Source organism: Cricetulus griseus (genome assembly GCF_003668045.3).
Source record: "Cricetulus griseus strain 17A/GY chromosome 1 unlocalized genomic scaffold, alternate assembly CriGri-PICRH-1.0 chr1_1, whole genome shotgun sequence".
Lineage (NCBI taxonomy): Eukaryota > Metazoa > Chordata > Mammalia > Rodentia > Cricetidae > Cricetulus > Cricetulus griseus.
Genome location: NW_023276807.1, coordinates 15,287,543 through 15,315,157, shown reverse-complemented (window position 1 = coordinate 15,315,157; position 27,615 = coordinate 15,287,543). Strand labels below are relative to the sequence as shown.

At 36.3% G+C, this 27,615-nt stretch overlaps 1 protein-coding gene and 1 long non-coding RNA gene across 3 annotated transcripts in view; one reads left to right on the top strand and one right to left on the bottom strand.

Annotated features, from left to right (window-relative positions):
* The window catches only part of Khdrbs2 (KH RNA binding domain containing, signal transduction associated 2), a 409,392-nt gene that overhangs the window by 258,026 nt on the left and 123,751 nt on the right, over nt 1-27,615 (top strand). The gene's annotated exons all lie outside the window — the stretch shown is intronic.
* Nucleotides 233-13,907, bottom strand: LOC103162635. Its single transcript, XR_004772545.1, has 3 exons — nt 13,852-13,907; nt 13,230-13,313; nt 233-448 (listed from the first exon to the last, which is right to left on the bottom strand). It is a non-coding gene; the product is annotated as an uncharacterized LOC103162635 (long non-coding RNA).

Genomic DNA, 27,615 nt, shown 5'->3' with positions numbered 1-27,615 from the left:
CTACTATACTAGGTTTCAACATCATTCTCAAATGCCTCCACAATTCCAGTCTCTCCCCACACTCTTTCCTCTACCCCACCAGATCGCCCCACTCTCATCCCCACCCCCATATAATCCACCCATACAGTCTGTTCTATTTTCTCCTCTCAAGTAGATCCATGTGTTCCTCACCCCCACCCAGACTTTCCTCTTTACCTAACTACTTTGGGCCTATGTTTAGTAGCTTGGATATCATTACTTAATAGCTAATATCTTCTTACAAGTGAATACATTCCTCATTTGGGTTACCTCAATCAAGATGATTTTTTTCCTTGTTCCTTGTTTCCATTTGCCTGCAAATTTCATGCTGTTATTATTTTTAAAAGCTGAGTAATACTCCACTCTATGAATATGCCACATTTCCTTTATCCATTCTTCTGCTGAGGTTCATCTAAGTTGTTTCTAGTTCCTGCAAAGTAACAATGAACATGATTGAACCAGTGTCCTTGTGGTACAATAGAGTTTCCTTTTAGTATATGACCAAGAGTGGTATAACTGGGTTTTGAAGTAAGTTGATTCCCAGCATTCTGAGAAACTGCCTTGTTGATTTCCATAGGGGCTGTACAAGTGTGAGGGCCAATGTGTAATTTAAGTCGTGGTAGTGTTTCTTTTAAAAACTTGGGTGCCCTTGAGTTTGGGGTATACATTTTATGAATTGAAATTTCATCTTGGTCGATTTTTCCTTTGCTGGTTATGTAGTATCCTTCCATATCTCTTTTGATTACTTTTGGCTTGAAGTCTATCTTGTTAGCTGCTAAACTATCTGTGTCAGCTTGCTTCTTATGTCCATTTGTTCGGAATATCCGCTTCCCACCCTTTATCGTGACCCAGGTAATGTTTACTTGTGATGTCTCAACACAGTGTATTTCTTGGGTGCAGCAGAAGGATGGATCCTGTTTTCACATCCATTCTGTGTTGCCTGTTTTTCTGTACTGTTCAGATGGTGTGTTCACAGGAAATGCCTGTTGGTGTTGTAGACTGGTACACTGAAATGAGTTAAGGGAAGGAAGGTTGGAGAAGATCTTTGTGATCTGTTAGGGATGGGATCAGAGAGAAAAGGGAGACCACAGGCAGGAGGTTTCCAGAGCTGGGGATGAGGCTGGGGGGATTGGATCTCAGGATCAGTAGGAGAGGTGTGGGTCTGCCTTCAGCCTACTTGTTTACCTGGCAGGAGTAACCCTTCCTTTAGGGGGGCTGCTGGATCTGGAGTCTCCATCAAATCAAGAAGTGGGGGAGGGCTATTAGGAGGTGATGGTTTGTGGGCACTACAGGAGTTTTGGGCATGAGGCAGGGAAGGTTGTAGCTGGTATTCCTTACAGCACTAGGGATGAGGCTGGGAGTTTGAGTCTAGGGAAAGAGTGACAGGAGAAGGTCTGCAGGAAGCCTACCTTGTTTACTCCTGGTTTGATTTTAGTTTTTAATTCAGACAAAAATCTACAAGCTGTCATTCAGTTTTCTCATTGCCTTTTCCACCTCAAATATTAAACTTAGGTTAGTGTTCCTAAAATACTCACTTCATTGTATAATTTCTTTCTTTATAAACAACTTCTCATTGCCTAAAGTATACATCCCCAGCTCTTTTACTTTGCATGAGTATAACTTAATACAATGAACATAAAAGTATAATGACTGTAGTAAGTACTTCATGCTAACACTTCCTATCTGTCAAGTAGTGCTTTTTAGTTTCATAGGTTTTTGACCAAGAGTAGAAATAAAGTAGGTGATCACAAAAGAGGGCAAACTCTGAGACTATACTTTAATGAGCAATTTTATCATTCTTCATATATCCATATATATAGTTATTTAGTGCAATTCAATTTATCATTTACTGAACACACATTTTATATAGAATAATTACCAAAGGCAGAATCAATAAAGCCTCTTTACCTCTCTATTTTACATTAAAGCTTTTATGTACACAACCACAATAAAAGTAAGAAGTAGAATTCTTTTTGTCCATTAAGGAGTTCTAGGATTAAAATATTAGACTAATATGACAGGTGCATATGTAGAAACTGCCAGATAGGTCTGTCTACACAGCTAACACCTATTCAGCATGAACATACAGCAGGCAAAAGCTGTGGCACGCTTCTGCTGCACAATTGTCCCCTGGAGAAGGTGAAAGGATCATGATCCTCTGAGCAAATTGAGAGCATGGGAAGAGAGGGGAGGCAGCTACGAGAAAGGATATGTGAAAGGTAGGTTTTTTGTTGGGGGGCTGTTAGGGGAGGAAGAGAGGGAGCAGGGAACTGGGATTGTCATGTATATCAATCTTGTTTCTAATTCAAATAAAAAATGATAAAAAACGGGCAGCTAATGAAACTCCTAAAGCAAATCTTATAGGTACAGGAATGAGTATAATATGTGAAAGCTAAACTCCAACCTGTATGAGAGTAGTGATTATTTGCTTGACATACATCATCTATTGTGGGAAAAGTAGTTATAACACAAATTAGAAACCCTACTTATCTTTTGTTTTTCTTTCACTCAAGAAGTTCAAACTGGTTAGGTCCAGTGCTAACTAATGATTCAATGAAATTGGGAAACAAAAATAATTAGAGTAGTTTCAAACAATAAAATAACAAACAACCAAAACTGGACTCTTAATGATGTTTTTATAACTAAGGGAATTACTCTAACTTCATACTTATTGTGATCTATATGCTACACAAAGTTTGTATCTTCAGCTGTTAGTTTCAATAACAACTTTATTTTGTTCCTATTATTATCATTCTAAAACTGAAGAAATGGAGGCATTAGAGGTTTAATAATATGACAAAATGCTACCTAACCAATGAGCATCAGAGCCAGATTTCAAGTGAGATTTCTGGGGCAGAGCTGATGGCTTCTAGGCCATAGCACAATGGCACTAAACACAGAGAAGTGACACAAAGTGTTACACATGTGGTGTTTTGCCTTTAGTGCCTGAATGAGTTAAATCTTAGATATGGAAGTTTATGTACAGGGAGAGCATGAGGAACCAGCACCATTGTCCAAGCAATCCAGAGCTGGGATTTCAAGTCAACTAATTAGTATCTAGTCTACATGCATTTGGGTGAATTATCTGAGGCAAATAATTTCTTTACAGACTGAATGCCAATCAAAGAGACAAAACATCCCATGAAAACTGTGTCAGTTTTACTCATCAGTTTTCAGAGAGGAGGGTCTGCATGGGGTTACTTTCTTTTTCTGTGCTTTCACCCTTTTCATTTAAATGTGCATATGTTATACAGCCACACACTGCTAAAGTGTCCACTACAATAACAGACTAACATCAAAGGAAATTAGATGAGCAAATGTTCAGCAGAGCTTCTGGAGGTAGTGCACAGGTGAGTGCCTTGTTTAATGATAAATGAACTGGGATCCTAACATTTTTTACAAGACTGTAGGTACAGTAATGCTGACACGCTATGAAATCACCTACTTCTGATGATAAATTCTCCCATGTCACATCACTGGTAGTGCTTTCTCTCTGCCATCTGTAATAATCTAGTATCTCAAGGAACTGCCAGATAAATATTCACACGAGTGCACCACTTGTTTTCTCCTGAAACAACCTGTTAGTAATCATCCTCTAGACAGACTCTAAATTTAATGCATCCTTTAAAAAATGTATTTGGCAGTAAAAACACTGTGGAAATTGATCTTGCTGTAAAATTTAGCACCTTAGTTTTGACGTTAAGGCCACTTAGAGGCTTCCACATCAGTAAAGCAGGGAAGCAACAAATGAACTTCAAGGCAATGGCTCGGAGGCCCTACAGTGAGGAATGGAAGCCATTGCAAAACCCAGTGTTTCAAGTCAGCCATTCATTTGTCAACTCAACTATCAGGACACTCCACATCACAGATGAGTAAAGGACAGTACCTTCACTAGCATTTCTTTAAAATTGGCACCCGATTGTCCTGACTCTATAGAAGACCAGCAGTAAAATATCAAAAAGGTGTACCAAATAATTTTTTAAATACCATGATCTACTAAATAAACAATTAATAAATTGTTTAATGAATAAGCAATAAATTGTTTATTATTAATAATTAACTAACAATAAGACAAGTATTACTTTTTAAATCAGAGGTTGAAAGTCTAATGTGATAGTGTATAAAAAAAGTCATGTAAAATTAACTATTACAGAAATTGAGAGTCAAAATAATTACTGAGTTTTCAGGAAAAGGTAAAAATTCTTATTTTTGTTTGCTGACTGTTGGATGGTTGATTTTAATGGCATGTTATAGGCAAGATACAATTTCATAGAAGAATAAATTCAGTGCTTGATGGAAATATGGTGAGTGTCTTCGAGGATCCTCTCATCTAGTAAAGGCAATACTTATGAACACTTAATTGTGACTGAATTTTCAGAGTGATGACTGAACGGGTCCTGAAATTATGGGTTCTACAATACATCAGCAGTAGCATCTTCAGGCATCTGTGAGACAGACCCAGGTGAGACAGACCAAAGGCAGCACTTACTGCCACCTGTACTTCCCTCATAGCACAGGTTTCTCTGTTCTCTTGAATACTGGCCTCGCATGGATGCTCACTCCCTGAACCATCCTCCTTTCACTGTGCCCTAATTCTAAAATTTAAAAAGAAAGAAAACCAAAGAACCCCACTTCATAAAAATCTTCTTCCTGTGCTACACTGTTGTATTGTCATGCCTAGCTGATTTCACTTTTTAGCCTACACACACACACACACACACACACACACACACACACACACACACACACACACACACACTTGCAGATATGGGAATCTACCCTTGTGACCTCACATAAGAATTGTCACCTCTATTCCTTTGCTAACTCCTGAAAAGAAACGATTTGGTCAGATGACCTTCTGTGGAGTTAGTTAGGAACACATTTACCTGTCCCACTAAAACATGAGCTCTGGGGAGCAATGTGTATATCCCTTTCTTAATTATTTTTGCTGTTTTGTATGGTAAGTGATGAGTAAGAATCAATCAATGACGTTTATCAGTCTAGCCAGACTATTGAAACAAAATACCTATTCTCTCCCCATAGCTCTGGAGGCCTTAAGATATCCCAGGGGCTTTTAAGTCATAGCATCACTTCTGTCTAGACTCTAGCACTGGCGCTGAGGATGAGATGTGATACTTTGTAGTGTATAGCCAGACCAAACCCACAGGTCTTGGTTGCTCAGATCTCGATGCTCAGAGTTGTTTTGGTCTCATCAGTAAGATCTGAAACATGGCAATGGAGCACTGGCTGTATCTCTCATGTGGAGCTCTGCAACCCTGTAACACTGCTTTCTCTATGGCACTCAATAAAGAAACACAAAGAAAAATTTCACTAATGGTAGTTGGTTAGATTGGTATTTGTGTAAAAAGTATATCCACTTGAGAGAGATCCAAATAATGTTACTTAGAGCCTGACCTATATTAGACACTGTTATTTTATACTGTATGGAGGCTAATTTGTTTAAAAAGTATGAATTCTTATGTGATTATGTGGCAGCAGAAGATGATAAATATTAGAGCCTTGCTAAAAATTAATTCTCAGATTCATTGCCATAAATGATATTTTTGTCAGTATGTATACCGAATGCTACTTAATAGTTCTTTTCTGAAAAAAAAAAAAAAAACGAAAAAGTCATACTAATGAATCAACCATTCTGGCATATTACATTATATAACCAAAGACAATTTTCCAAAAATTAAAAATGCAAAATCCCCATTTGTTGAACATTATTGTTGCCATTATTCTCCATTACTGAGAAAAGCTTATAAACACATTGAATTTCTATCATTAAAGTATAAATATTAAATATTAAAATGTTCATAAAATAAGCACTGATAAACTCACATTAAGAGCACATTGTAATTCTGGAAAGCCCCACTTAGCTCCTGCAAGCCCACCTCCTCAGCCTGGGCTCTAACACCCTGAAAAAATACTCACCACTCTGCTTCTCACACTTTGCTTTGCACACACATATATGTACCTCAAAAATTCTCTAGTGTGTGATTTTAAATTTTCATAAAAAAGAAAGACTCAAAGTATGCATGTCTTTCCTTTATTCTTTGAGTCTTCATTGCTGATTGTAATGACTTTTAGTTGTTAAATGCCCTGCTTACCTCCCCACCACATCTCCTGTGCAGCACAACTTTCTAAATCTCCTGCTAATCTTATGGTGTTTCTAGACTGGAACTTGGATGCTTTTCAGTGTGATATTCCTCCCTTAACAAGCATTATCTGCCAGTAATCCCTCAGGGATGGGTGTTGCCTTGGGAGTTCCTCATGATCCATGATGAAATGTTAATGGGTTTGACAGTGTGCAGGTTTTGCGCCATGCATTCCTGAGTGCAAAGTCCATGTCATGTTCAGATGTCAGTTGGCAACACACCACCCATTCACTTGTTCTCTTGCTTTCAGCCACCTCTTCTGCGGTTCTTTCTGAGCCTTGGAGGGGCAAAAACAGATGTGCCACTTGGGGCTCATCATGTCAATGCATGTAACACAGCTTGTTCATTACACCAATGTGTGCAACAGATTCTTAACAACACATCTTGTCATAGACAAACGTTTGAAGAGTCCATCATTCTTGCTCTCTCTCTGTCTCTCTGTCTCTCTGCCTCTGTCTCTGTCTGTCTCTGTCTCTCTCTCTCTCTCTCTCTCTCTCTCTCTCTCTCTCTCTTTCTGTGTGTGTGTGTGTATACACAATATGGAAATTTATGAGTTGATAAAGTTAAGACTATTTTCAGTTGCCGATAATGATTGGATAAGCATAAAAACTTAGGAAACTTATTTATTGTACTATGGATAAGAATATATATATATATATATATATATATGATGTACACTCACATGTGAATAGACATGAAATAAAGGAAATAGGAAACTCATCTGATTAAAATATGTGATGATAGAGATGTTAACAGAACCAGGTAGCTGAATTATGTATTTCCCATGATACCTAAGGGAAGAACCAGGTAGCTGAATTATGTATTTCCCATGATACCTAAGGGAAAGACTTACTATTAAGGAATGACAAAAATATTTCTTAAGAAGAAAAAATTCAGCATAAAAGATCTAAGTAAGAATATATCAAAAAGAGCTGGGCGTTGGTGGCACAATCCTTTAATCCCAGCACTCAAGAGGCAGAGGTAGGAGGATCTCTGTGAGTTCGAAGCCAGCCTGGTATCCAGAGCGAGTGCCAGGATGGGCTCCCAAGCTACACAGAGAAATCCTGTCTCAAAGAACCAAAAAAAGAGAATATATTGCTGGGCATTGGTGGCACATGCCTTTAATCCCAGCACTCAGGAGGCAGAGGCAGGTGGATCTCTGTGAGTTTGAGGCCAGCCTGGTCTCCAGAGCGAGTGCCAGGATAGGCTCCAAAGCTACACAGAGAAACCCTGTCTCGGAAAAACCTATATATATATATAATATATATATATATATATATATATATATATATATATATCTTATATCAAAAAGAAAGGAAAAGGAGAAGCATCATTATCTGTGGAAAAATCATAGAATATTCTATATAAATGTATACATATATATGTATATAAAATCAGTAATAAACTGAAAAACATTTAAAAACATAATTTGAGAGAGACATTACATTCAAAGCAATCTGAGCTTCTTGTGTTACTCATGAGGAGCTTTAAAATATTGCTAAATGTTTATATGTAAGGGTAGTGCAGCTCACGTTAAAGCCCACATACTCTTCAACTTATTTCATTTAGTAAAGCTTTCATAAAAGTTAAATTCTGTAAAAATATTCTCCAAAACCTAATATTTAAATATAATTCTACTTACTAAATAACATAAATGATGTGAATAGACAAAACCATAAGCCAATGCAAGTATTTGACAACTAAAATAAGTTACAAAAATTTTGCATCTAGAATTCAAAGAGGAATATCATAGAGATAATAGAAAGGACAAAGAATCTCAAAGAAAAACAGGCAAAAATCAAGCAAACATTGATCACAAGAGGAGAAAAACAGTCAATAAAAATACAAAAGCATCACAAATCTCATTAGCAATAAGATGCAAATTATTACCACATTATGATTTGATTTCTTATTTGCTTAGATATAAGAGTATGCAGAAACAAGGATTCTAGTAATATATCTGGTAATAAAGTATGCTTAGATCTGAACACTCTTCTTCCTTATGACACAGTAAATCCATGGTAGTAGTATTAACAAAAGAATTGGTTTTTGTGGGTTGGGGGGAGAGAGACAGAGACAGAGACAGAGAGACAGAGAGACAGAGAAAGATAGAGACAGACAGAGACAGACACCCACATAGAGACAGAGAGAGATAGAGAGATAGAGACAGACAGACAGAGACAGACAGACAGGCACACAGAGAGAGAGAGACAGAGAGAGACACAGAGAGAGAGAGAGAGAGAGAGAGAGAGGAGAGAGAGCGCTTAGGCAAATGACTTGTATCGCTTACATAGTTTCTTAAAGAATATAGCTGGTATATAACCCTTGTATTGAAACTAGCTATTATGTAAAAAATATACTGTGAAGCTTCAGAAAAATACACTTTACTATTAGAATTTAAAATTAAACTTGCTCTGGACTGATTTCACTGTAGTAAAAATAATAGAAAGCTTAGTTTCTCTATGTGCGTCAATAGAACCTCAGGAAATTTTCAACTTTCATGGTGTTACAGTAAATTAAGAAGTTATTGTTTGCCAAGTACTAGAAGATCAGTATATTAAATAGTGTTACATTTTACCTTTCCATAGCATTTGAAGTGGTTACATTTGAGAGAATGTAGACTGGAAGACAGGGGAAGGACCATGAAATGCTATCTCCTGGTGAAGTCACAGCCACCGAGATTATGGATTTACAGCAACTATAGATGTCTGTACTAGGTGTGCACAAACATTAGTGTGTCAATACTTAGGCATGAATGGAGAAGAAAATCAGGGGGCCCTACCGCTCACTACTGAACTTTTGGATGTTGATAGATTCAGGAAGAGAGGAACACATGGCCTTCAGTTGTGTGCCCATTGATAATCCTGCCTGACTTCGAAGGATAGCTCCAATCCACTGGTCACACAGATGTCTCTGATTAAACTTACTAGCCACCACCACCCCCAAAAAAGTCATTAGTATTGGAGAGGGATAGTAGAGAGTGAGGAGTTGAGTTGATAAGAACAGGAAAGAAATAAAAGAAGATTAATCAGAATATATTATATGAAATCATCAAATAAAATTAATCACATAAAATATTCCAAATAAATATTTCACCAAGAATTCCTCCTTGCAGAAGACATATTGATTCTACCATATATAAACCTATTGGTAAAGTGTAAGAAACCTACAATATGCCAGTTTCTGACTGCTCTATTGTCAATAACATCATTGAAATATAAAATTCAGGACCTATTGGGTCATAAAGGATTAAGAATGTTTAGTGATGTTTTATTTTCAAAATTACATGAGATTTTTGGAATAATTGAAATACAAACAAACATCCTGTGAGAGATGGAAGGGTTTGGTGTGGTGATGAACACCTGTAATCTTCACCACTGAAATGCTGATAGATGGGGATTGTATGAGGCAAACCTTAGCTGCATGACAAAACATTGTTTCAATAAAATGGAAGGCAGAAATAGAATGTAAAGTAGGAATACATGCTTTGAAAACCTCATTTGGTTCAATCAGGGGTAGAGAAATCAACAAAATATGTGCAATTTTGCAACAATGAGAAAAATAGAAATTCATGGCATGAAAACAAGTCCCCTGTACTTCAGTGAATCACTGTTACTCAGCCTACAGCACTTCAGAAATGTTATACAAACATAATCTAACATGAAACAATACATTACAACGATGATGCATAACATGGCATACAATTGTAAAATAAAATTTAAGTAGTGCATTCAGCAAGATACCATTGATTAGATTCCTATCAACCATTGAGTAGATACTGAATATAACCAGAAGGGTTCTCTTGTCTGAAAAATCCTCATCATGTTGTAAGAAGTTGTCACTAGTGATTTGCATTCTCACTGGCATTTCCCTGCATCAAGCTCATGAGATCATAGTTTGTTCGATCTGAAAAGCTATACAGGGAATCTCTGTGTATGAGTAAGTTGCCAATATTTACTTTGGCAGAAAGATCAGTGTGTTACTAACATAGCATTTCCTTGAAAGTGATGAGGGTAATTTTAGTTTTGTTTTTTTTTTAATCTTTGCTAAAATTACGTAGGTTCATTTGAAGTCATCTTTAAAACAGTAGTGATAGGCAAAGGGGCAACTTTAACTAAATGGTACATAATAAAGTCATGGAAATTTAAGAGAAATATTTAATTAGTCCTTGAATTTTTATGTTGAACTTCTGAAAGGTAAAATTTCTTCCTTTATTTTTGAAATATGTAAATCACATAATTACTGAAATGCTTGAATCTTATAGAGGAAAAAAAATGGACTTCCAGAAAGGTACCTACTTGATTAACAGCTCCTCGACTCTATTATCATTACTGGAATTACCATGATTAAGAGACTAAGTATGCCCCAAAGCAATAATGAAATTTTAGATGTACTCTTTGTCCACAAAGGGCTCATCAGCATAGTATGGAGGAAGGATATGAGCTTGTCTTTTTTAACTGTTCTCATGTTCTGGCCAGATAAACTGGTTTTTCTTAAGATAGTCTATCATTACTATGAGTCAAAATGGAAGGGTTGAAACAACTACTAAATTACCCTGCTGGCTCCCTCTTATAACTAATGCTTCCATGAGTGATCCATGACCTAGGTGAGTGCCTGGGAATCATAAAAGTCACTAGTGTGGAATGTGAGCAGAAAAATACACTTGTATGCCTGTAGAAAAACAGAATGAAATAGGATGGTTTTCAAAAGCAAGATTCTAACTCAGTAACCTGGGAAGAAGAAACCATCTAAATCCTTTCTCTTCTTCCCAGATCTGAGAAGCAAAAGAAATTCCCCCAAATAACCAGGAAAAGAAACTTTTTCTAGCTATCTTTCAAAATAAATGTATACAAAATGTTTGAGTTTTTTCAGTAAATTAAATCACAAAATATTTAGCTAATTTATAAAGAATTTAGAGGGATTTCTAAATTTAGAGAAGATCCAGTCATCTTCTCTCAAAAAATATGGGGAGGGAAGAATATCCATTTCAAAGAATGGAAAATACAGGAAACTTTGCTTTGGTTACAAGTGCAACAAAATGGTCAACAGATTAAACGAACTGGACAATGAAGATCGAAGACACATGACAAGGATCCTAGGTCTGGCACTGGGTACATATACATACATACATATGTACACAGTATGTATGTATGTAAATGTATTGGAGAAGGGGACATAGCTGAAGTCCTAAATAACATTCTTCAAACAGCAAAAACAATCTGTGCAAAAGGTGCATATGATAACAGAAAGGAAAATACAGTGAGATTAGTAGTTTGGGCAAGGCACCAGAGATAATTCAAGATGAATATAATGTTTATGCATGCCTTTTTGTTTTGACAAAGGCAGAACCTATAGAAATGATTTGGGTGCAAGTAGACCTGACCTAGGGAGAACATGGAGACCCTAGTCATAAAGCTGGAGAAACAGCATTGGACCGAAGAAAGGCCTCTGAATGTGGGTGCCAGCTTGGAGACCAAGACAGTCTATGGGACCTCTAATAGCGGAGGCAGTCTTTAACACAAATGGACTTTGGGAGCCCATTCCCTATGGAGGTTTGCTATTGCAGCCCAGATACAGCAAGGAGGGCCTAGGCCCTCCCCCAAATGATATAACAGACTTTGAAGGTTCATCATGGAGGGCCTCACTATCCCTGAGGAGGAGTAGGGGGATGGGTTGTGGGGGATTGGTGGAGAACATGGGAGGATGGGAGGTCGAGGGAATGGGGGGTATGAATATGTAAATATGAGTAGTAATGGAAGAATTTTAAAAAATTTTCCTAAATTTTGAACAAAAAAATGAAGTGGAACACAATAGGTTTAATTCTTTAAGTCAACCCAAGACTACATGGACAGCACAAAATGGAGTTGATGTGTTTTTAAAGGAGAAGAACACCAAGTTGGATAGATATGGAATTGGTGATCTCAGAGAAATTGGGGAAAGGAATGAATATGATCAAAATACAATGTATGAAATCCTCAACAAATAAAAATATTTTCTAAATAAAAAGAGGAAATTCCAAGAAAAAAATGAAACATGAGCTAGAGGTGAGAAAGAGAAAAAATAGTATTGTGAGACATAATCTGAGTGCTAGTATGGGAAATAAGGACAGTTTCTTACTGGGGACTCTAAAGAACCAAGTAGAAACCAGAATTGTCTCACAGAGTGAAGATGATTTTAGACCTTTATCTAATGACTTCTGTGTTCTAGGGCCTCTCAATTGTGTCTGTGTTAATGGAGAATACTTTCTAGCCTTCAGGAATAAAAACAGACAAGCACAAATAGTTACTTGATAATAAATTTAGCAGTATGAAGTGAGAAATCAAGCATATGAAATGTTTATTACACATACACACACCTGTGTGTGTGTGTGTGTGTGTGTGTGTGTGTGTGTGTATGCATATATACATATATATTTCCTACAAAAGGGTTATTATTCTTAAATGCTTTAGGCATTTGTCAAGGATTGTCTAGTTAGTGACAGGTAGAGTTATTATTTGAATTAAATAACTGTTTCCAGAAACTCTATATTCACTAAATGATAATTATCCTTCCAAAAATCAAGAAAAACCAAAAGATTTTTTATAAAAGAAATTTAATTCTAAAAGTTATATATATAAAATGTTAAACCGATATGTTATATATAGAAGCTGAACCAATGTTGCCCTTGATACTGCTATGTAAGCTGTGTAGTTAGCACACTATTAAACTCCATAAGGGCATTTCTGTTACAGTCCTTATAATGATTTTCCTCCTGCTCCTTGCTACAGTATGTCCATGGTCTTACAAACAAACTCTAGAAATTCTTTGGGCTGTTTTTTTTATTCATCTTTATAATTGTTTTAAATGTAGACATTGATATATATATATATATATATATATATATATATATATATATATAGAGAGAGAGAGAGAGAGGGGGGTCATTTTGTGTTGCTCTTATGTATAAGTTTTTAGGGTTGATCACTTTGTATTTGCCATTGGATAACCAATTTTAGAGATTATCCCTCAGGAAGACTAATCTTGCCTCTCTCACAGACATTAATTAATTACCTGCAGCTCTTCATCTAGGACTGGGGCCTTATGAGATTTCTTCATCCATGTTGGCATGTCAAATTATGTTGTCATGCTCAGTTCCTGTTTAGGCAATCATATGTTGAGATTTCATTGTTTGTATATACACTGTCATATATAGAAGACACTATATCACAGCCAGCATCCTAATCCTCTGGCTTTTATAATCTTTCTGCTCCCTTATCTTCAATGTTCCCTGAACCTTTGGTGTAGGGGTTGCATTATGGATGTATCAATTGGGGTTTGGGTACTGTCTCAGTTAGGGTTATTATTGCTGAGATGAAACACTGTGAACAAAGGATCTTGGGGAGGAAAGTCTTTATTCAGCTCATGCACATCACAGTTTATTATCAAAGAAGTCAGGACAGGAACCCTGAGGCAGTAGCTGTTAGAGAAGCAACTGTTACGATAACTCTTTCCACCAAAAGCCACTGAGCCCCACTGCTACATGTGTGCTTTATGCCAGCCACCCGCCGGAGTTAGGCCCAAATGAATACACAGAAACTTGTATTAGGTTCAAAGCTGCTTGGCCAATGACTAGGATTCTCATCTGCTAGCTCAGTCTTAATTATCATAAATCTATATATTTTATAAGACTTACCTTACCAGACGCCTTATTGGCATCCCTCCTTGCCAGTGGATCACGTTGCGCTGTTGGAGGAAGAGTGAAAAAGGGGGACATTTCCTGTTTCCTTTGCTTATATATGAGTCTCCTTGCTATGTCACTTCCTGCCTGGATCACCACTTCTCTACTACATTTCCCATAATCCTCTTTGACTCCTAGTCCCATCTAACTTGCTGTCTCATTGGCCAAACAGTATTTTATTTAACAATCAATAAGCTAAACATACATAGAAGTACTTCCCCCATCATCTCCTCTTTTCTGTCTAAAATAAAAGGATAACTTATCTTTTATAATAACTGAAGAAAACTATAACCATAACTATCTGTCTTTAATTTTATCAAAGACCACAGAAGGATAATATATAAACTCTAGAATTGATAGAAAGATCTGCTACCTGGACAGTCACCCAACGTTCCTCTGTAACATTGGGGCATCCATCTTTAGCCCATAGGCCACAGTGTGTCTGGCACACTTCTCCATTTCAACAGGAACCCTTTGTATTGTCTTGTTTTGTAAGTTTAGCAGTTACTTTCTTGTGGGTCCTGTATGTCCAGTTTATACAGCAACAAACAGTCCAGGCAAGAGCAGTTTCTTGCCCAAATGGCTAATCTTTCCATGTTGAAAGTAAACTCTATAATGAGTTTCTTCGATGCCCATCCTCCTTTCTGATGTAGTTGGTGTGCCAGGAGCAGTTGTGTCTTACTGCCAATAAAAAACCTAAACCGTTTAAATGCCATATTTCTGTAGGTCTTTGAGTGAGAGGGTCAGGGCTGCATTTCACTTTCGGTTTTCCCTTTTGGCTTGCCTATAGACTGCTGCCATGCTGGCTGGCTAGGTCGCTCTGTAAGTAAGGCTTTTCCCTATTAAATACCCTTATATTTCTACTTGGCTCCGTATTGGTAATTTCCCACTATAAGCAACAGAGGAGTATTGCCTACTGGTTTGCTCCCCATGTCTTACCCATCCTGATTGCTTAAAGAACTCAGGACCACCATCCCAGGGTTGGCACCACCCATAATAGACTAGACCCTCCCCATCAATCACTAATTAAGAAAATGCCCTACAGGTTTGCCTACAGCTATATATTTTGGAGGCATATTCTCAATCAAGGAATATTCCTCTCTGATGACTCTAGTTTGTATCAGGTTGACATAAAATTAGCCAGCACAGCTACCCCATGATCAGATGTTCTCTACAGTCTGAACAATTTTGGCTTTCTGTAATAGTCTGTATATGCTACAAAGGGAAGTTTCTTTGATGATAAGTAAAATCTATACTTACTTGTGTGTATGGAAATGAGTATGAGATATGGAGTTAGGAATTATATTGGTTTAGGAAAGAGGCATTAGTAGGTTCTCCTTTAGGCTTCACAGTCTTAGCAGTGTTAACTAGTTGGTTAGGTTTACAGTACTAGGCATGAATTTCCTCCTATTGCATGGGTATTAAGTCAAGTTAGACACCTATTGGTTATTAGCAAGGTATCATGCCACTATTTCACGTTTGGGGCTACCTTGCTATTCTGGCCATCGTGTAGTTAATAAATGTCACAGCTTGGTAAGACCAGTGATTGCTTTTTCTTTCTTGGGGACTTGCATAGAACTTCCCAACATTATAAGAGCTATTCCTCAGGTAGTAGGCACCTAAGTTAGTTCCAGCTCATTGTTTCCAACTGCTATAACTGAAACTTGTGGTGTTTTCAGAAGTTTGAGTTTACCTTCAAATTCCCGGAGGCAACAAAACACAACTGCAACAGCTTATGTCATTTTGGGGGTCTCTTGGACTCCACAGATCAACAGCTGGTTTTCCAAGCCCATAACTTGGCTTTTGTTGGCTAGAATATGGGAGAAGCATTGTCACTCCCCACTACCTTCATTTTATATATGTGTGTATATACAAATATAAATAGGTAAATATAAAATGATATTATTCCCTGTGTTTTTTTCAAACATTCTTAGTGTTAATTATTAGTGTTAATATTAATTATTAGTGTTAGTATTGATTATTAGTGTTAATTATTTCTCCTTCCTCTCCTTCTGGAACGACCTCCTTCCCCAAGTAAAGCTCTGCTCATCATCTCTCATTTCCACCTTCATAACACCTATGACTACTGTTATCCTCTCTATTCCTCATCCTCACCCCCCCATCCCTCTCTACTTTCATGGGGTCTGCGATTACTCCAGATTATGTACTCACATCTAGAGATTTGGAGACAGGATCCACAAATAACAAAGAATGTCTAGGTTAGTCTCTCATGGTTTGAGTAACCTTCCTCGGTGGAATATTATCTGACTCCATCCATTCGGGTACAAATTTCATGACTTCATTTTCTTTACAGCAGAATAATATTCCATTTTGTGCATGTAGCATGCCATTACATTCCCTGTAATAAACTCTAATTTTAAGATGATTTTCATAGACCATTTGAAACTTGAACTTGTAGAGACACAGTAGATTTCACTTCCATGTTAACTGTCCTTATCAAAGGTTCTAAATCATTCCCCATGAAAGTTATAGCAAATATACCAGCTACCAGTGATAGGTTTGGGATTCATTAATTGCAATGGGTTTTATCAGAAATAATTAAAAGGAGAAAAATTTGTTTAATTGGTGAAAATGACAGTGTTACCTTTTTTTATATTTCCTTGATTGATAGCAACTTTTCTCAACTCTGTATCAATTACAGCTATTTTATAAGCTCTATATTAATATTCTAAATCCTGTGTGTGAAAATACAGACTGCATCATATTTCACTGACACAATTGCATATGTGGAACAAGGAACAAATTCCTTGTTCATCACAATTATATTAGTTCACTTAGGGTTGTGATTACTACATAATACAGACTGATGTCTATAAACAGTTCAGTCAGAGATGAAGAAGGTCTCAGAAGTCTCTTGTGCCTCATAACTTAGCTTCCCAGGAGTTCTTTCTGAAGTGTACATTGTCTTTTCATTATTTTGTTTGAGACCTAATCTCCCCTGCTTATGATGACATCAGTCTTATTAAATTCAACCTGCCTGTATGACCTCATTTAACCTTATTTTTAAAAAATACTATTTTAAAATGCAGTCATTTTATGAGACTTTTCACTGTCAATTGATCAACATGAAATTTTGATTTATACAGTATCCCACATGATGGCATCAAAATTCCCACTCAAACGTTTACACTGTAGAAAGAAGGCTAGTTTGTTGTTATTGTTTGGTTTGTTTTTTGTTGTTTTTGTTTGTTTGTTTGTTTGTTTTTCTCATTGTACCAGCACAGAATTTTAGACAAAGAAAAATAGATATACTTTTTGTGATTGGTTAACCATAACACTATAAAGAAAGCAAAGAGACAAAGAAGAGAGTAAGTGGATGATAAGTGACCTTGTAGAATGCTTCTGCAGAGGCCTGGATGTAGGGACACCCTGAGCGACTCAGCATGTATTGGTGGAGACGGGGTGATCGTGTCATTCAGGAAGGATTTCTACTCTAGAAAGTGATTTACAAGCCTCTGATGAACAAGCTTGGTGGATATGGTACAATCCTTTTACTGGTTATTTGGGCATCTTGTTTCTAAGAAAGGGTTTTATTATATTGTTGGTTATCAGCCCCACCCTAACTTCAGCCTCACCATAACAGTTGGTTCAGTTAAATTGACCCAAGCTTCCTAGCTGACCATCAGAAATCAACCTATAGCATTAAATTGAATAATTCATTTTTACTAAGGAACAAGACTCTGTATCTTGACTAGCTTTCTGTTAGTGTGTTCTTTGTCAATTCCATACACATATATAAGGTAATCTGATCATTCTCCCTCAACCCTTTCTTATTCCTATTCCATCCCTATGAACCTGACCTGCTTCCTACAGGTCATTTTCCAATGTCCTTGTCTTTTGGTTTGATTTTGTGATCCACTGGGTTTAAGCAGGGTCATCTCTGTGACCAAGGTTATTGAGCTATTCAATAGAACTTGGTGGATTCACTAGTGGGTACTCTTTTAAAATTTATGATAAACCTATCAAAAAACAGATGTGTAAGTTCCACTATTAAGAGTGACTTAGATAAATGATTTTAAATATTCTCCACATACTTAATTAGCATCACAAGATCTAATAAACCATAAATACAAGCTGTACCTTTCAAGCTCAGATAAACTAATATTTTACCCTGCTAATCATCTACTGATGATAAACTCAAGTGCTCTTTCTGTGTGTTGTAATATAACTGACCATATTTCTTCTTAAATTCTAATATTTTCACTTAGTTAAAATTAATAGTAGCTGGTCCAAAAGAAAGTAAAAATAGAACCTGTTAAAATGTTAGCAGTGAAATTCTATTCAGTGGAAACAAAAATGAAATCTATAGGGAAATAGTTGGAACTGAAAAAATTATTGAAATGAGATAACCCCAGGCCCAGAAAGATGAACACTGGATGTTCTCATGTGTGGATCCAAACTTCTAACTGTTAGGCATGTGCATACAAGTGTTATATAAATTGAAGACTTCTCTGGCTAGCTGAGACAGTGACTTAGTCTCAATTAATATGGATTAGTATATCCTGGCACCTCCATCATGTACAATGAGCCATGGTACCTGGAAGCATCCGCTGCACAGCATGCTGGTCCATTTCTGCCATAAGGTTAAGATTATTTCTAATAAACCTTGAAACACTAGGGAGATCTTAAGAGATCTTTATCCACTATAAAATTTTGTAGAGGCTTGATCATGGTCTGTGTTACACATTAATAATGTTTTATGAATCTCACTGAAAGCTCTTTCTGTGTCTTTGGGAAAGATTTAGCTTACAAAATTCCCTGGGTGATATAACTCATCAGACTATTGAAATATAAAGTCAGTTTTAAGGACAGATACATTCTTTATTCATGAGGATAATGTTAAAATAAGTTATTGTTAATAATATTAAGAAAAATGTGGAAGTATTCATTATTCAGCACTCATTAAAGATATTTCCAATTAGTAAAAGAATTTTATTTGCATACCATGTATTTTTATAAATGACACCACTCAAAATAGAATGAATTTCACTGCTTAAAAACATAAATTATTTTAATAAATAAAATGTCAGTGCTAAACTATAATTGTAAATAATTAAATTATCATTCTTAGGCAAATTTTGAACAAACCTATGCTAAAGATTCAAATGAACACATTAATTAATGAGGGAACTGATGGTGTTATACCAGATTTAAAGAAAATTAAGAAGCTAAAAGTCTATTTATAGACAACTTGTTCAAGAAACATTAGGATAAGCTATAAATCATCAGTTAATTAAATGCTAACTGGTTAATTTCTAAGAGGTCTTCAATATTTATGATGGTCTCTTTGACTACACAGATTAGTTCAGTCTTTCTGGAGGAAAGCTATGATTTTGACTTCACCAACAAAGACATCATGGTTAACCAAACTAGTCAGGAGGACATCTGTAGGTGCCCTTGCTCCTCTGTGCTACAGGAAGACGGTTCTGCCCTTCTTTTGTCTTAAATTATTGCACTTTCTCCAAATTTAAATTTCTGATAAGATATTTTGTCTTAATTCCTCAAGTTTATACAGCAAACAATTATTGTCTGCTCTTCAACTTAACATAAGTTCAAAGTATAAATAAGAAATGTTTTTTTCAAAACATTGTGAGAGGGAAATAGGAAGACATGTAAAATATTATGACATAAACAAGAGGCGTATAAGTGGCATCCAAATTTTGACTCAGGCCAGGGATTTGTGGTTTGTGTCACTAGGAAAATGCCCTAAGTAAATGACATGAGCTAAACCTCATTGAAGAATGGGATGTATGGGAGCCCTAGAATTTAGTAAAAAGAAAAAATGTCCCCACCCGTTTCAAATGCAGACATGGTACATATGCTTTCACTTGTAAATCGGGAGTTTTATACATGTTGATCTTAAAATGGAGCATTGCTACCTGCATCTTTACTTGCCATCTATTAAGCAACCCTCTGTGCATGCCCAGGTTTCAATTTTTGGATATAGAAGCAAATGAATGCAGAGGCATCAACTGCATAAACAATATTGTAAAACATGTGGGCGAGAGGACATCTGCATCAGAATTAGGCCCGTTCCTCTTGCCTTGTCCTGTATTTCCCTCTGTAGCCCAGCATGTGATGATACTGAAGTAGTTACCTGCTTCACTCAACTGTGAGAGCTGATAGCATAGCAGGTGTTTGACCAGCTGTATAGCGGTCTTATCAAGACTGTGCATTAAGTACCCCAATAAGGAGACAAGTGCTAAAGTCTCTAACATGTCAATTTATGGAAGAGTCGTGATTACTTAGGATGAAGTCAGAAGAAGCAAGACTTTCTAATACTGTTCAAAATACAGGGTAGCTTTTGAAGTACAATTAGCTGACATGTTCAGTGTTATTGAATAACACAAATGTATAAGTTAAGGAGTTAAAATTGTTAGGGAATGAGATTAAAAGAAAATACTTCTCAACCCAGAAATCCTGTCCATGAAGTGGAAGACAAAGAAGCCACTTGTTTAACTGAATGAACTTATTTGCAAATGTGGTGACAATCACATACATAAAGAAAAAAGAAACTCATACCTATTATAACCAAACAAATAAGATCCAGTCCATGTATTTCTAAATAAAACAAAAACCCCATTTCAAGTAAGGACACATTAAAATACCATTGTTTAGGTATAATTTTTCAAAACAAAAGATTAAATTTGAATCACTTGTTCATCTACCTCAATTCATATAATTCATGCTAAATGATCAAAGAATATTTTATATGATGAACATTTTGTACAACATATGCTTGAAATTAAGATGCATTTATCACAAGAAAATATAACTGTAATTTCTTTCTATTTAGCACTGAAAACTGCCATACTTAAATAAATATATCATAATATTTTAAAAAATAGCATCTTATTTTCAGTTGTTAAAAGGCTTTGAAGCAAAAATGAATATAAATCCATATTTTAAAATGTTTTTCTTTATAACAAATTTCTCAAAAACGACCTATATTTGTTAGTTATATATTAAAATTATTTTGTAATTTTAGAAACACTAAATTCCCCAGAATTTCTCTAAGGTTGTTCTTAACCATTTAAACCAGTAGTTCTCAAACAGCCCCTTTGGGGGTCAAAAAACCCTTTCACCAAGGTCACCTAAAAATATTTCAATACACAGATTCATATCAGTAGCAAATTACGTTTATGAGTAGCAATGAAATTAATTTTATAGTTGGACGTCACCACAAAATGAGAAAATGTATTAAAGAGTCACAGTATTAGGAAGGTTGAGAACCACTGATTTAAACCCTAAAATTATGCAGAAGTTAGAATTATAATTCTCTATATTTATAATAGAAGTTTATAGGGGATAGAGGAAATTATATATGCATATAATTATTAGTAACATTTAAATTTTTACATCTAGCTTTTCAGATGGAGAAATTCCAAATTTGATGCCTGTGATGGCAAAATGCAGCTCAAAACACATTTTCTGTTATGGTTCACAACAGGTGACATGCTAGCTAAAGGATGTGGTACGGATCATGGATTTACAACATGTGCTATGGAAAGGGAAGCCACTGTGGAGTAAATAAAGGTACAAACTGTGGCTTAGGTTTCTATTATATGAAAAATCGTCATGGAAATTAGTATAAACATCATACTTAAGATGTAGTCTCTTATTTGTTTCTTTTATTCTTGCAAAGAAATGGTAGCTGAAGTAACAGTAAGAAGAAAAGTGTAGCCTCTGGGAAACACTTTGGCCTTCATAAAGTGACAGATGGGGACGTTTTCCCCGATTTAGTCTTGATGCATTCACCACCAAACACTGTCCCATGGCAGTTACCATGGCAGTTAGTAACAAATGTTCTAAAATTATATAAACATCAATTGATCTCAAAGGTGTTATAAAGATTTATTAATACTTCTTAAAATTTAGAATACTCCTTGCCATAATATAAGCAGACATGTGAAGCACTTATGATGTGCATTATAATCTCCAAAATCCATAGATGTTTCAATGATTTCAGTGGGGGAAATTGTCAGTCACACTTGTGTTTAATAGGTATATTATATGAAAATAAAAAATTATTATATAAAATAAACAATGACATATATGATTTTAAAACTAAACATTTAAAGCTATAAAAATTAATTAAAGTTCTTGTTTTTTGAAAACTTGCTTCCATACAGTATAATCTAATCAAAGTCCACCCACCAAAAACCATGCCCTTTCTGTCTCAAGAAGACAGCCAGAAAGAATGTAACAACCAGAAGAAGGAGATGAGCGTTATGGGACACAGTCTTCCCAACATAGGATGGTTGTCACATGCATGGAGTCACCACAGCTGTGGTTACCTACACAAGAGCTACACAAGGCTGGGTCTGCTAACATTCCAATAAGGATGGCAAGGGGTTCATTCCTCCATGAGGACCCACTGGCAGTTAGTGGTTGCAAGGGATGTAGCAGACATTCTTTTTCAGTGGTGTACTCCTGGTAAGCTGTTATGTTCCAATAAATAACTCCATAATCATGTCTGTGCAAACAACTCTAGGGAAAGTTAGTGAGTTAGAAAAACAGACATCGTGTTTGCTTCGCCAGCACATATAACTAGAAAACAGACATAAAGTAAAGTGTGACTAGTTGGGAGGGGAAAGGGGGCAAGAAAAGGTAATGGAGATGAATACGGTCAAAATACATAACAGACATGTATGAAACTGTCATAAATTTAATTAGTAAAGAGACTTATACAAAAAAGAAAGCAAACAGGCAAACAACCACAAAACATAATTTAAAAAAGAAACAAAGTAAAATACACACACGCATACATATGTACACACTTAAAATGTTAAAGTGCAGAATCTGAAAAAGTAATATACAAGCAAAAGAACATTATTTGGTAATTCTATATAGATCTCTTTCATATGTGTATAACTATTAAGAAGCTTCTAAAGTGATTGATGTCCATATGACCCTTCAAATATCACTTATTTTTAGCTGCCCCTCCCTACTAGGCTCACTAACAGCCTAATATTTGTGTGTATCTGCCTTTAGGAAGAAAAAGGCAGAGTGTATGAGATTTTAACTGGCCTTATTGGATTCTTATGATTAATTTAATTCAGCCAACATTGGTTAAAGAGGGACCAAGTGCAATGTGCCATGCTATAAACTTTAGGAAATATGAGATGAGTGAGACAAGAGGAATAAATACTCAACTAAAATGTTCAGGGGGCTGACAGATTAACTCAGTGGTAAATCACTTGTCTAACATGCATGCAGCACTAGTTTTGATCCTTAGACTAAGAAAGAAGAAAGTGTGTGGCCGGCAGTGGGAAGACAAAAGAAATATAGTAGCATAAAGGAAACCATGGTTTACATGTTTTCAGAATGGAACATGAAAGGCAAGGATGTAATTATTTCGCTAGACACAAGGTAAAGGATAAATGGGTTGGGTGTTTATTGGGGAACAATTACACAGAAAAATAGAAAGAAACATGGGAGCACTTCTCTACCCTTCCTACTAGATAGGGTGACCCACCAGAAAGAAAGAGAAAAGGAAAGCCACACCTCAAGCTTCCCTCTTTCTGCTTCTGTCTGCCTGAGGCCACGCCCAAGGGGCCACTATTACAAGTTCACTGCAAGACCATTACAATTCTCCTATTAGTCTAAAGAAGAAGGCTTTAAGCCTGATGCAAAAACTATATAAAATGATAAGAAATGTCAAGTATATCCCAGAAAAGGAAAGGTAAATATACACAAATTAAAACCTACTATCAGCAAGAGCAACATTAAGCTAATGATAGATGCTACATGCCCAGTATACATGTCCAGTATCAGGATAAAGGCATGACAGAGATTACTCTGATAGAAGTCCTAATTATTCTGGAAGTTCTAAATCTTGTCTATCTAAGATAAGAGAGGATATGGCTATGAGTGTCTAGTCTTCAACCTCTTCAAAGACCTGAGAAGGAAAATAAGAATACTAGGGTAGGCAGGAAGTGCAAGCAAACTTTATTAAACTTTCAAAGGTGCAAGCAAAGACAGAAACAGCAGGCATGTTATCGACATGGCAGTCAGTTTTCACAAGGATCACATTTAGGAGTGTATAAGAAAATGAAAAAAAGAAAGCACTTATCAGCCTAGTATAAAAAGTAAATATAGAAATGCAATATGGGGTAGAAAAGGCAGAGGAGGCAAAATCCATAGTGAAAATTATGCTAGATGAACAGTGGGAAACATATTGAATAGAAGAACACTGTATAGGGTTTTCTTTAAAAAACCTGTAGTTTTTATAAACATATAGTACGGAGGTTTTTTCCTTACTGAATATTAAAAGTGGAGGATAAATTAGTGAGGTGGGGGAAAGGTTGGATGATGCCAATTAACAGATCATTTTTATATTTCCAGGGAAAGTAATAATGTGTTTTGAAAAAATGGTAATTTGACGCCTTTAAAATATATTTATTCCTGCCTGGGACCCAGTAATGTATTTCCTGAAGTCAACTGGGATCACATTATAAATTAAAGTCTGCCTCTTCCTCTTCATTCACCTCCCTAAAGGCAAAAGGATAGGTTTATAAAATACAGATTTAAAAATCACTGAGTAGTCATTATTTTCATTATCTATAAGGAAAGCATTGTTGCATTGTCCACATTAAACAAATGCAAAGAAGGAAACCTGAGGCCATAAGAAAAAGAAGTGAGACACGTGCTATAAGTTGTCAATTGATAAACATTTTACCAATGGTATTTTACACCAAGGCTCTTTGATGAAATGCAAAATAATGATGAATGTGAATACGATTCTAAATATATCATTCCAACTCAGCTTCTTCATGCATGTGAAACTGGAGTAACCTATCAGTGCTTTATTACATATAACCTACATACTTTACCGTTCCCCCTTTAAATTGTTTTGGGGATGTTTTAGAAGTATTCACAGCCTCCAGCACTGTCTCATTACAGAACACTTGCTTACTCTCAGGAAAAAACAAACACAAACAACTCTTTTTCTCAATAGTAGTCACCTGCATTGCTCACTCTTCCATGCTAGCCTGCATGGATCTGCTATTGGTCTCTTGCCTATCTGGTCATGTTATATATGGAAAGTGGGGTGTAATCCATAAGTTTGGTGTCTGACTGCTTTCACTTCCCATAGTGCCTGTCTCCCACACAATGCCATTTGTATAGGAGGACATGTGGCTTTTGGAACCTAATGGTTTTCTGTTTTACAGATATGCAACATTTGACTTTGACATTCATGAGTTGATGGACACTGGTGTTCCTTCAATGTTGGTGATTATATACAATACTGCTATAGACATCTGTGCACAACTTTGTATTTGGTTGCAATCTTCTCAACCCCGTGTGCATACACCTAACATCAGGTGACGTGAAGCCTGCACGTCACTATTTATAGAAACACCATGCATTCCTCCAAAGTTGCTGCTTCACTTTATATTCCCATCAATGCTGTATTAAGGATCCCAACTGCTCCACATCCTTGCCAGCACTTGGAACAGGAATTTTGTTGGCAAGTCTGGCAGCTTTTGAATCTCTTTCACATAACAGGCTTTGCAATCCTTAAACAGTTACAGCGCATCCGCCAGTTCCACCATGGAAAGCAAGCAGCACTCCCCCCTCTCTCCTGTGAAATGTGAGTCACAGGGAGAAAGGTGATATATACTGTCATTATTCAAAACATGTTTTAAATGTGAATGTTTATATCCCATTGAAAAATAGAAATATGTCTCCCACAACTAGGTCTGGCTAGTCTCCACAGCAGTAACCAGTCGTGTTCTTCATTATGTATGTCATTGGAATATAATGTATGCAATAGTGATTACATTCCTTTTCTCAGTTGGTGTTCTAACCGTGTTCCATAGTAGGTGTCATTACAAAGAACCGTAGTAGCATCTTTTGGACTGGACAGCAAAGAGAGCGTGGTTTCAGTTAAAATTCAGCAGGAAAGTCATCAGGTTGCAATTCTGCATGTCACAGAAGCCAATAGCACACAGAATTAGGTGCACATTTTTATGCAAAAAGAATATAAATAATGTATATTATCTGTCAGTCTATGGAAACAAGGAACAAGTAGTCTGCTTCAGTTTAAAGCTTCAGTGCTGTGATCATAAGCATGTACAATAGCTAGTGATGGCCTCTGAGTTGGGACACACGAGAGAAAAGTGGGAGAAGTACTCAGGCCTTGCACTTAGTAGTTACTGAACAATTTAGACTTCCATCTTCATATCACAAGAAATCTCTTCAAGAAGTTTTATAGAGGGCTGTGCCCTGGTAGCAGAACAATCACTGTTTCAGATGAGTGTGTTTTATGGCAAATGCCGTCATGACTGTGCTTTTTTCAGGCCTAGCTATTGTTTATGATTCATAACCTTGTGAGGAAGATGTAACTGTGGGGCTCATCTGGGAAGAGGCAGTCCATCCCTGTCTTAGTCAAATCATGGAAATGAGCTCATCCCCGCAGCATCAGCACCAGTGCTGTGCCACCAACAAGCCAATAAGTATTAATTAATGGGTTTGCTAATAAAATCAGAGGGTGACATTACTCTTTGTGAAGCCACATCACTTTCTACTTTGTTGCTTTCTTTTAAAATTAAGGATGAGATTTGAGGATCAAATTCTGTTATGACATGAATTTTTTTAGAAGTCCTTACCGAACATTTTTTCATGTGGAAAGCATGGGTATAGAAACACAACCAGACCTCATAGTGTTTAGAGACCAGGCCCCCAGAAAGAAAAAAAAAAGCCTAATCTATACATTCATTTACTGTTTTTGGAATGATTAAATACTAGTAAGGAAGATTAATCTGAAAAAACGAACAAGTTAAAGATGAGGCTGATAGCTGCCAATTATAGGCTATTAGATGTTAGGTTCACCTAAAAATAAAAATGTACACATAAGTAACATTATATGGACTCAATGAAAAAAAGGGCCATGAATTTGAAAGAAAGTGCAGAGGGGAAATAGAGGAGTGTTTGAAGTAAGGGAAGGAAGAGATGTAGTAGCAATGCAATCTCAAAAATGAACAACAACAATAAAAATGAAGATGCTTTCTTTTCCTTGGTTTCAGTAAAATAATTCCCTGAGATTATAAATGTAAATTCCTATTTATTTTGATAAAAATAATTAACTTTTTGATACAATTCTGGAGTAGAGTGCACAGATTAGAAGTGATGGTTCCTGGTGATCATTGTGGCCTCTTGGTTGAGTTTTCTGCCTCCATTTCAGGTTTTGAAGATAATTTTCTATGTGTTAGGACATAGGCAGAGTCATACAGGGATTTCTCTCCTCCCACACAGAAATAGTTAATTTAAAATTCTGAGTCTGCTCAGCTCCTTGAGAGTGGCAATAGTGAAGACTCACTTGGAAAACAGCTCTAACATTGCTACCAGCAGTGCCCACACTAGCCCATACCTGAGACAAAATGGTAACATTTCCCTGAGCTGTTAAACAGGAGGAATGGTTGCTTTATTGAAGGGAATTTTCTGCCTCATGCTTGTTGTTTGTCTCTACCAGAAAAATGCACAGATGGCCACTGGTGACTCTGTGTAGGTGACCTCCAATATTAGTGGATGGCAGGGTCTTTGGACGTTTAATGTTTCAGTCATGTGTTAGTAATACCTTAAACAGTCTATTTTAACATGCCTTCCATCCTCCATTTAATTACATCATTGCATGAATAGGTAGTGGTCAGGCTTATTAATACGAAAGTAAGCATTTGCATGTTCTGTCTTACA